This window comes from Arvicanthis niloticus, chromosome 16 (genome assembly GCF_011762505.2).
Source record: "Arvicanthis niloticus isolate mArvNil1 chromosome 16, mArvNil1.pat.X, whole genome shotgun sequence".
NCBI classification, from domain to species: domain Eukaryota; kingdom Metazoa; phylum Chordata; class Mammalia; order Rodentia; family Muridae; genus Arvicanthis; species Arvicanthis niloticus.
In genome coordinates, this window is record NC_047673.1 from 56,348,166 (window position 1) to 56,359,305 (window position 11,140).

The 11,140-nt window shown below is 41.8% G+C and overlaps 1 non-coding gene across 1 annotated transcript; it reads right to left on the minus strand.

Moving 5' to 3' along the window:
• Positions 1 to 10,250: 10,250 nt before the first annotated feature.
• On the minus strand, positions 10,251 to 10,382 carry LOC117722139 (small nucleolar RNA SNORA17). The gene has a single exon (XR_004608524.1). It is a non-coding gene; the product is annotated as a small nucleolar RNA SNORA17 (small nucleolar RNA).
• Positions 10,383 to 11,140: the final 758 nt, after the last annotated feature.

Below are 11,140 nucleotides of genomic sequence, written 5' to 3' on the forward strand. Positions count from 1 at the left end.
TTGCTTAGTTACTGGCATACCTCATTTAAAAATATCTATAGTTTAGAGATGACAAGTAAACCCTTGCCAAGTTTTAAAGATGTTTCTCATGTTGAAAAGAGATCGGCATGTGAAAGAAGATAAGGGCCAGAGATGCTGAGAGCCTTGCTCTAGTCCTGACAGAGAATGGGCCCATTTTGTTATTAATCTTATGTTTTAAAAGGCACTTGTTTATATAGATCTAATGCTTTTAATTGCTAAGTATAACCAACCTTAGCAAATATCAAGTAAAATTAAGACACCAGTATTTTCATTGACAAATATATAAACATAACTGGAAGATAGAGGTTGCAGTTAAAATACATATAAAATACATAAATAAATTTAAAAATTTAAGATCAAGAAAGTTTCAATGACTGCATTCATTCTTATCTTTAGCTCCTTATTAAAATAAAAATATACATTAATTTGCCTGATCAATGATGCTTCCAGGAAAAATTCATTACCGTGCTTATAAAAATCATAGCGTGTTTGAAAGACACTTTTCCTAACAAGAAGCATTGCTAAATTGAGTGCCTTAAAATACAGTAGAATTTTTAGAATAAGGGGTAATAATTTGTTATGATAGAGAGATAAATGATGTTCTATTAGCTGAGAGTCCACTTTGTATCTTATTCTACAGTTCTGAACACACAAGAGATAATTGGATTTCTGAAATAAAGCAGTTGAAAAGGCATGTCTACAACTTACTCAACTTCATGTAATAGCAATTGGCTATCATAAAACTAAAATAACAATGTAAGCTAAATAAAAAAGATATGGTCAAATAGAGGTTGTGTTGGTGTGATATATGATCAGTTATAATCTAAATACATTTCATTCCCATGTAAAATTATCAAAAATGTCATGTCTTTAAAAAAAAAAAAACGAGTAGTAGCTAAAAGCAGCTAGAGACAAAAATGTACTGTTTTCATAGTTTCAATATGCTTGGCCCAAGAAATGACACTATTAGGAGGTGTGGCCTTGTAGGAGTAGGTGTGTCACTGTGGGCATGGGCTTTAAGTCTCTCATCCTAGCTGTCTGGAAGCTAGTATTTTGCTAGTAGCCTTCAAATGAAGATGTAGAACTCTCAGCTCCATGCCTGCCTGGATGCTGCCACATTCATGCCTTGATGATAATGGACTGAACCTCTGAACCTGTAAGCTAACCCCAATTAAATATCCTTCTAAGAGTTCCCTTGGTCATGATGTCTGTTCACAGCAGTAAAACCCTACTAAGACAACTGTACAGATCCATTTAATTTATATTCTCAAAAGAACAGAGCACTTGAGTCACTTAAAAGATCAGTAGCTGTTACAGACTGGAGGGAAATTTGACTATTACAAAAGAACAAAAGAAAAACATTAGTAAAAATGGGAATGTGTGGGGAAGTGGAACCTGTTGGGAGCCGACTCATAGCAGAAAGCGGCTATCAGCTTTTCAGCCATCTCGAGAGCCATATACCCTGACATGAGACTTGTTTTCAACAGCCCACAACAGCTGAAGCACACTCTGATAAATATCTTGTTTATCCCACATATCTTGTTTTTCTGTTTAGTGCCCCCAGCTGCAAGGCACACATGCTATTCATGCCTGTGAGGCGTGCGGTGCATGTGCTATCCACACCTGTAAGGGTTACATCATATCCACACCCGCAAGGCACATGGCATCCACGTACCTACAAGACATGTGACAAAGTGTATAAATACCCCGGACTTCCTTTCAGAGAGAGACACAATGAGAAGGACAATAGGAGAGATAATAAAGGAGAGACAATAAGAGAGACTTGAAGAGAGACAATAAACGAGAAACTGGACTTGATCACACATCCTATCTTGTCCCCATTCTTCGCATCTCTTGCTAGGCCCTGACCCGAGGACCAGAGCAGCAGAGAGCAGGCTGCAACATTTTGGCCCCAAAGCGTGGGGCAGAACGGTCTGTAACACAGTAGCTCCAAGTGTAGTCAGAGAGCTTGGGCCTCAACAGGAACCATGTCACCAGACAGAAAAATTGATAAGGTCAGAACACATTTAAAAATCCTGGTAAATCTTATCATTGAGACCAGTAAGAATTAGAATCAGCTTCCATCCAGACTACCGGTCCTGGAACATGTGACCATTTCACCTCACTAAGAGGACCTTGACAACTGGCCATGTAGCATAAAAACCTAGAGTTCTCCATGCTAATGAGGTATCTAGGTAGGTCCCAAGTGTTTAGCCAATGAGTTTCCCTTCCTGGGCATCCTTTCTTGCAAAAGATATTTAATCTGTTTCACCTTGAGTAAGACATATACATCCTCATCCGCCATGAATAAAACAGTTTGAACAAGCAAGAACTAGCTCCTCCATCAAGAATAGATGGTGGTGGTGGAGGAGGGTGAAGGGTACTTTGTCATAAGGAGCTGCACCTACACCTCCTCTCAAAGGTCTCTCTTCCAGCTCCTCCTCTGTACCTTTGGCATTCATTCGGATGTAAGTCAGATTCTGCCCTGCTGTGGGCTCATTATGGACCTGCAGACCTTCATTCTCAGCTCCTTGTGGTTCCCAGAGGTGTCTGGGTACACTGGAGTTTGAGAAACACAACATCCATCGCAGATTTCTCTGTTTCTTGCCCAGAAAAACATGGACTGGGACCCCTATACTAGACTGGATTCTGCGTTCCCTGAACAACATTCCAGCAGCACACTCGTTTCCATCGACAAGGGAGACATACAGTCTGTCACCATTGTGTTTTACCACCCCGGAAGGCTTATCAGGGAGGCAAAAACACAGACTGTCATCTGGCACCCAGCATCGGGCTCAAACCCCTGACCCTTAGATTAAGAGTCTCATGCTCTAACATTATCTCTCAATTATAGTAGTGGTTATGTTGTGATATATACTTGAAAAAATTTCATAGCAATTTAAGACTTTGGAAGGCTGAATTTTATGGGATTTAATTTTATTTCAATAAAATAGGAATAAGAAAAGGAAAAAAATCACAAGATTTAGTTAGTTAATGTTTAGGTTCAAATGCATATTATTCACAATAGGAATCTTGTCTGATACATGGTAGACCTCCTACCTGCTGGGTTTCTGCAGAATAAATGCTCTTTGCTATTGCATATTATTGGAGTCTGGTGTATCATTCTTTTTTGTTTGTTTGTTTTGTTTTGTTTGTTTTTTGTTTTTTGTTTTTCGAGACAGGGTTTCTCTGTGTAGCCCTGGCTGTCCTGGAACTCACTCTGTAGACCAGGCTGGCCTCGAACTCAGAAATCTGCCTGCCTCTGCCTCCCAAGTGCTGGGATTAAAGGCGTGCGCCACCACCACCCGGCTGGTGTATCATTCTTATGAACACATACAATGGTCAAAATGGACTAAGATTTGTGTGGGTTGTCTCATGGGCAACAAGGTTAACTTTGGTAGCTGCAACCATTCCTACCCCCAATTAACCTTGTAACATTTGAACAAATAACTGGAGGGTGCTAGCTGTGTTTCAGTCTTTTCCAAGAAGACTAAACCCTGAACCCCTCTTCTCCTTTGGAAAATGAAAACTTAGCATCTTAGTGAGCTTCTCTTCTCTACTGCAGCACCTATAACTGACATCAATCAATAAACTTTAACTCTGGGGGGAGGGGGGTCTCTTTTTTGTAGATTATATTTTTCCTAGGGTAAATGGGGTTTTTTTGCCAACAGAAAAGTATTTCAATTGAAATTTTTAAAAAATTCTGTTGAAAATTTGAAACTAAATAGACTATAGTATGTTTGAATAAATATACCTAATATTCATATATATAATGTATATATTATATATAATACATAATATTAGGTATAATATTGTAAATTTTCTTAGTTTCAACATTACCGTTCATGCCTCCTATGACCATATATTTTTGCATTTTTCTGCCAGTTAGTGGCTTTCCATTCTAATGACCATATAACTGTACCAATGCACATGCACTGTGAATTGGAGAAGACAGAGATTCTCCTTTTGCTTTTCTATTTCTTTGTCTTATAGTCAATAGTGCTGTGCTGCCTTGGTAGTTCCTTCTTCAGTACTGGCGGTTCCATCCCTTGGACTATAGGCTGCCACTTTTCATTAGTTTTGATTTGATTTCATTAGTTTTGATTAGTTTAGATTAGTGGTTGATGAACCATCAGTAAACCATGCACTAGCTAAACGTTGTAACCATTTAATTTGTCCCCACAGTTCAATAGCTGCTTCTTACAGGGGCGGTATGAGCAGTTTAGGGATGAGGAATATAGACAGCTGAGCTATTTCCTCAGTCCAGGAAGGCATAGACCCCTTTGCTACCACCTCCTGGTCACAAAAGAATTCAGATAGGTACCAGTTTACTACAATAACTTTCTTTCCATGGCTAAGCTTGCAAAAGACTCTGCCTTTAAATGGATCCAATCTATCATTGTAAGGGGCACCCTTATGAACATAGCATGGTTGCCATGACTGACTATAAGGTTCTCCATGCCTTGTGAAATGTCCAGATTTGTTTCTCAAACAGAGAATATTTATTCTATGTGTATGGAAAACGTTTGCAAAGAAGCCAACAGGTAAATGTTAGTGAATTCATTTTTGCTTTATGAAGAGTCCCTAGTTGCCAATTCACTAATAAATATGGTACTCAAAATCAGAGTATCACCTGGTTCAATATTGGTCAGGGTTGCATACATGGAGATAAACTTACTGGCAGTCGCAAAAACTGTTCTTTGTTCCTGTCTCTATTGGATATTAGCTGCCTTTCTAGTAGCCATGTAGAGGATTTTTTATAATAAAGTGTAAATATGGTTGTTGAAGTTTGGGCTGTTGCTTTGTATTGGAATGCTAAATTCTGTACCTGAAGCTATAGGCCTAGTAGTAAATGCCCATGTTTACAAGCTTTTTTTGTGCAAACCTTGTTCCTTGATGTAAATCTATTGGTTAAATAAAATCAACTACAGCCAATTACTGGAGGAATTAGAGGTAGGTGGGTTTTAAGTTATCTGGTTGGGAATGAAGAAGAAAAAGATAGGAGAGACCAGGAGAAGAAGGAAGAAGAAGAAGAGATGAGAAAGCAGCCATGACAGTAGAAGGACCATGAACACATGGCTAGGAGAAACAGCAAGTATTTGGGGTACACCATTGGGGAAGTATCCCAGATATTAGTTAGTTTATCCTGTTACTATACAAGACCTACCAGAAGACAATAGGCACTCCCAAGGTTATATAAAAAAAAAGTTAAATGGAATCCTATAGACATATTAGATTTGAGGAGATTGAAGGAAGTAATCATTTCATATGGTATGCATTCACCCTATGTGAAGCAGATATTAAATTCATGAGCACCTCAAAACAGAATTACCTCCCAAGACTAGAAAGATTTAGCACCAGCAATATTGGTTTTTTTCTAACAATAATTTAAAAAAAAAAAAAAAGGCCCAGCCTTCAGGAGTATGCAGAACACAGCCTTTTATAGTACGACAAACACTGTCATTGGACTTATGAATGCAAGTCAACAAGGAGCAGGTAAAGTAACTGTTTGTCATTAGGAAGCACCTCCTTTAGGCCACAATATCAAACTTGATTCAATCATTCCCAATTTGGGGGAAACTCATCCATAGAGCAACTAAAAGATTGAATGCCTGTTAAAAAACCAAACTGTTCTGGATGTAATCAAGGACAGAAGAACTTCAGCATATAAAACAAAATTCAATCTCCCTTCCTACTACTGTGTCTTTCTATGATGTTTTCCTGCTTGCTCCACCTCTTGACCAATAATTCACTTTATTTAATCCTGTGTACAGTAAGCAGAAAGCTCTTAGATAAAAGTTGTGTGCTACAGCTGTGTCACACCACAACTAAAACAGGCTTTTCCAGTAAACAATACAAGCTCAGGGTTTGCAGTATGATCAAATATCCTGCAATATTATATACAGCTGAGCTTATATGAACAGTGCTCAGCTACAAAAAACTAAGGTTTAAAATTTGCAGAGAAATGAATGAACACAGAATGCATAATATTAATCAAGATCACACAGTGTCAGAAACAAAAGCCTGCATGTTCTCTCTAATATGCAAAATGTAGTCAATAATATATAAATAAATGTGCTTGTGTTTACATGTATAAAATGGAGAAAACAAGAAAGGCTAAATATTAAAGGATGAGGAGGAACTGAAGGCAGATAATAGACACAACTTTTGAAAGGATTCAATGCTAATTGTTTTTCTAGTTCTAATTCTGTCATGGATGTTTTGGTTTTGTTTTGTTTTTTTAATTTGGTGGTACCTGAGTGCATAAAATATATTTCATAATGAGTGTGGAAATGTTCATGTGCTGCTCCATAGGTTCCATTCACAGTGCTTCTTCTGACTTTACAGAGGTTCATTGAGTTACATAGATTTGAGATCTGATTAATTTTGGTGTGTGATGTTTCTATTTAGTTTCAAGAATTTTTAAATAATAAATCTTATAAAATTAAAAAAAATAAAGTCAGGTATGGTGATTTGAATAGGTTAGGCCCCCATAGACTTGTGTGTTTGAATGTTTGACCAATAGGGAGTGGCACTATTAGGAGGTATGGTCTTGTTGGAGTAAGTGTTGCCCTGTTGGAGGAAATGTCACTCTGGGAATGGACTTTGAGGTATCCTAGTGCTCAAGCTCTGTGCAGTATAGAATGTCAAACCCTCCTCCTGGCTGCCTGCTGAAGATAGTCTCCCCCTGGCTGTCTTCAGGTCAAGATGTAGAACTCCTGGCTTTCCAGTACCATGTCTGCTTGAACACTGCCATGCTTTCCACCATAATGATGATAATGGACTGAACCTCTGAAATTGTAAGTCAGCTCCAATGAAACATTGTCTTTTATAAAAGTTGCCTTGGTCATGGTGTCTCTTCACACAATGAAACCCTAACAAAGGAAGAAGTATGTACCAGGAGTGGGGTATTGATGTGATAGATCTGACAATGTTTTTGTTTGGAGGAATATATTTCTTGGGACTTTGGAATTAGAAGGATGTGGAATCCTTTAAATGGGCCATCCTGGTAGGAATATGGAAGACATTGGTGCTGAGGGTAATTTGAACATTGGGGACCTGGCTCAAGAGTTTACAGAGTAGAAGAGTTTTAGTATGTTACCTAGAGATCATCTTGTGATAATTTGGTGAAGAATGTGGTTTGTTCTTGCCCTAGTCTGAAGAGTCTTCTTAGGCATAAAGGGAAGAGATTCAGATTAATTCCATTGACAAAGGAGGTCTCAAAAAGCCAAACATAGATTCTGTCCTGTGGTTCACTCTTATTTCTGTCCTGTGGTTCACTCTTATGAAGAGTGTTTTTGATCAAGCATAGCAAACGGAGAAAGGAGAAAAAAAATATGGTTCAAAGATTAAAGGGTCATCAGGAAGTGGAATAGAGTTAAATCCTATATTCAAAAATATTAAATGAGATTAAGAGAGTAGTGACCTTGGAGCAAGATCCTACCCAGTTAAGTCCATTGTTTATGCATTTGCAATTGAACAAGGGAGAGTTTGCAGAGGGTTAGGATTAGGTCACTATGATGGTTTGCATATGCTCTGCCCAAGGTATATTAGAAGATGTGGTCCTGTTGGAGTAGGTGTGGCCTTGTTGGAGTAGGTGTGTCACTGTAGGTGTGGTCTTTAAGACCCTCATCCTAGCTGCTTGGAAGCCAGTATTCTGCTAGCAGCCTTCAGATGAAGATGCAGAACTCTCGGTTCCTCCTGCACCATGCCTGCCTGGATGCTGCCATGTTCCCATTTTGATGATACTGAACTTCTGAATCTGTAAGCCAGCCCGAACTAAATGTTGTCCTTATAAGAGTTGCCTTGGTCATGGTGTCTGTTCACAGCAGTAAAACCCTAAGACGGTCACTGTGTGCATGCCTTTATGGAAACTAAGGCTCTGGAACTTTCTAAGTTGTACTCCCTCTCTCTGTCTTTCTTTTTCCCCTTGTTTCCAAGACATGAGATAAACATTCTTCATCCTCAGTCACTACTACAAGATAAAGTTTTAAAAAGTAATTGGGAACCAGCTGTTAAGTTTCAAACCCTGGACAAAAGGCTGAAATGTTTAACATCAACGAGGACCTGGCTTCCAGATTCTAGTGCCCTCAGTTTCTACGTGTTACAAGGTATGGCTGGCATATTCTGCCATCTATGCTGAACTCTCCAGCCCAAGGGTTCAAATAGACTGTCCTTGCCTGGGAGGCTCTTCCTTGTATACTCTAGATACTTTGGTTACCTGCCCTCCTTTGGCTTCCTGACTTCTATGCCTGACTTCCTCTTCTATGCCTGGCTTGCCTCTCCATTCCACTCTCCCTCTCTGTCATATTGCTCAGAGTCATGGCCTCGCTGAACTTTCTCAGATGTCCCTGACTCTGCCTATGCTCTCCCTCCCCCATAACTATAATAAACTTTCTCCTCCACCATACCTATGAGCAATCATGTCCTTTCTTCCTTTTCATTGCAATGAACATTTTCACGCAAAGAAGTGTGGATAAATGTTCATTGCAATGACATATTGATCTGGTACAAGGCCTCTGCCTTCTGCTGTTCCATCAAGACTGAAACCTCACTTGGACTCCTATCAGATATCTCGTTGTTGCCCTGTTTTATGGAGAGCCTGTAGTTTTGATTCTGTAGGATCGGCTCCCTCATGCACTCCAGCAGTTGTTGAAGGTTGTTGTGGTTGGCCAATTTAAAGCCCTGGACCTGGGCTTGAGAGTTATCTGAGATGGTCAGACCTCCTCCTGGCTTTCTTCCTCTCAGGGATAGTTCACCAGCAATGCTCAGAAACCATGGCCAGCTCTATCCTGTTGTCCATGAGAGGTGCAGGCCCTGCCTTTCCAATGCTGCAGATGGTGAGGAACATGGCCAGTTCTCTTACTATCATGACCCTGAGGCCAGTTCTGTCTGCCAAAAGTGTCAAGGGATGAAGAAGGAGAGGGGGCATAATCTCCCTTGCCCATGCTGCCTCAAAGCTTTCTATGCTTACACCTTTGGGGCTGTCTCACCTGCAACCCCCATGTCCATGGCTAGCTCTACTGTGCTGCCGAGGCAAGGTGTAGGGCCCACTCTCTCAAGTGTTACAGTAGGGGAAGGGCAGGCCAAGATCTCCCACTTTCATGACCCCAGGGCCAGCTCTCCTACCTGCTATAGATGGTAAGGAGCAAGGGTGTGGAAGGGCATCTTGTCCATGCTGCCACACAGCAGTCAAGATGATGCAGGACCAACTATATAATACTTATACACTAAGGACTTGTAACCCACGCCCCCCATCAGGGTCAGTTCTACTGTGATGCACTGGTGAGGGTCAGGGCCTGCTCTACTGAGTGCTGGAGCAGGTAAACAGAAGGGTCAACTTTTCTGCTCTCATGACCCCAGGGCCAGGTCTCCCACACTCAGATCCTTGATGCCAACTCGCCCACAACTCTCACAATGCAATATGCTGCACTTGCTCTCTGGAGTACTGCAGCTGGATAAGGGTGAGGTCAGCTCTCCTGGGATACCCAGATGAGGAATAGGGACAGCTCTGAACAGCCTTCAGACATCAAAATGTTCCAGGGTAGCTACCCTCACCAGGATGTCTATCTAGCCTTTGGTGGTAACAGATCCCTGTTCCTGCAAAGCCATGGACCCAGTCACTTCCCCTGGTAGCAACACAGGCCAGCACACCACCATGGTTCCAGGTGGCATCACTGGCCACCCACATCAGGCCGTTCCTCACTACTCCCAAGTCTCCAGTTCTGCTCCTCCTCATCACACCCATATCCCTCTGCTTCCCCATCTCCTCCATTTTCTCCACCATCCTCCTGCTCCTCCTAGTGGTGCCTGTGTTCTCTGAGTGTCTGGAATCATCGAGCAGTGATCCCAGGAGATCTATGCCTGCCTGTGCTTTATGACACTGGGCAGAGGTCATCCAGGTCATGGTCTTACCCCCTAGGTCTGCATAATACCAGACTGATGGGCATCTCAGGCTATCCCCTCATTCAGTGTCCATGGCACTGTTCTGGTGGTCATCTTGGGTTTGTGGCTTGCCCGGGCCTATCTGAGTGGCCCCATATGAAGGCCCCATCTTTCTTTGGCTCATCCCCTCCTGAGGATGTGGCTACAGGTGGGGTTCCTCTAGTCTCCAACTCACTTCCCACCCTGCAGTCCATCAGAGCCTGCAGGTGGTTGTCTCAGGGCAGTTCTCTGTTTGGGTACCCTGTACTGGACTGTTGCTCTGCTCAGGTCTGTTTTCTTCAAGGACTGTTAGGCTACTAATCATGCAGGTGTCCACAGGCTAGACCACTGAGCATAGACACAGCCTCTCTCCTCTCTGCCACCTACTGAAGCACATGTGACACAGCAGCCACACCTGCAATGCCTATAGAGGCAGTCACATCATTCTTTTAAGAAGAAAAACATGGGGTATCCTGCTCACCCTGGCCAGTAAGATACTCAGGGTACAGCAGCCATGATTGGAACAAGTCCAGGAATAGCCCCTAGGGTTGAGAGGCCCTGGTAACATCTCTGTGGTACTGATTTTGTAGTTATTCAGTATATAAGCATTATAATGTTTACAGAGCCACCTGTGAAAGCCTGGGAGGCCAGGTACTCACTCTCTCTCTCTCTCTCTCTCTCTCTCTCTCTCTCTCTCTCTCTCTCTCTCTGTGTGTGTGTGTGTGTGTGTCTGTGTCTGTGTCTGTGTGTGTCTGTGTCTGTGTCTGTCTGTCTGTCTGTCTGTGTAGCTGTCTCTCTCTCTGTATCTCTGTGTCTCTCTCTGACTCTCTCTGTCTCTGTCTCTGTATGTCTCTGTCTCTGTCTGTCTCTTTCTCTGTCTGTCTCTCTGTCTCTCTCTGTCTCTCTCTGTCTCTCTCTCTCTTTCTCTCTCTCCCTCTGTGTGCGTGTGTGTCTGTGTGTGTACGTTTGTGTGTTGAGATCAGAATTACAGCAAGCAGCCCCTCACAGAGTGATGAGTAGAACTGAGAACCAGAAGCCAAAGCTATAATAGAAATTTCAAGAAGACAAGAATGTCAGGAATGTGGACCAACTACAAGAAAGGTAGAAACTATCCTGAGACATACCAGTTGGGGTATGCAGCCAGTGAGTCATAGAGCAAAACTTACCAGGCCCATAGGAATCTATCTGTTGTTTG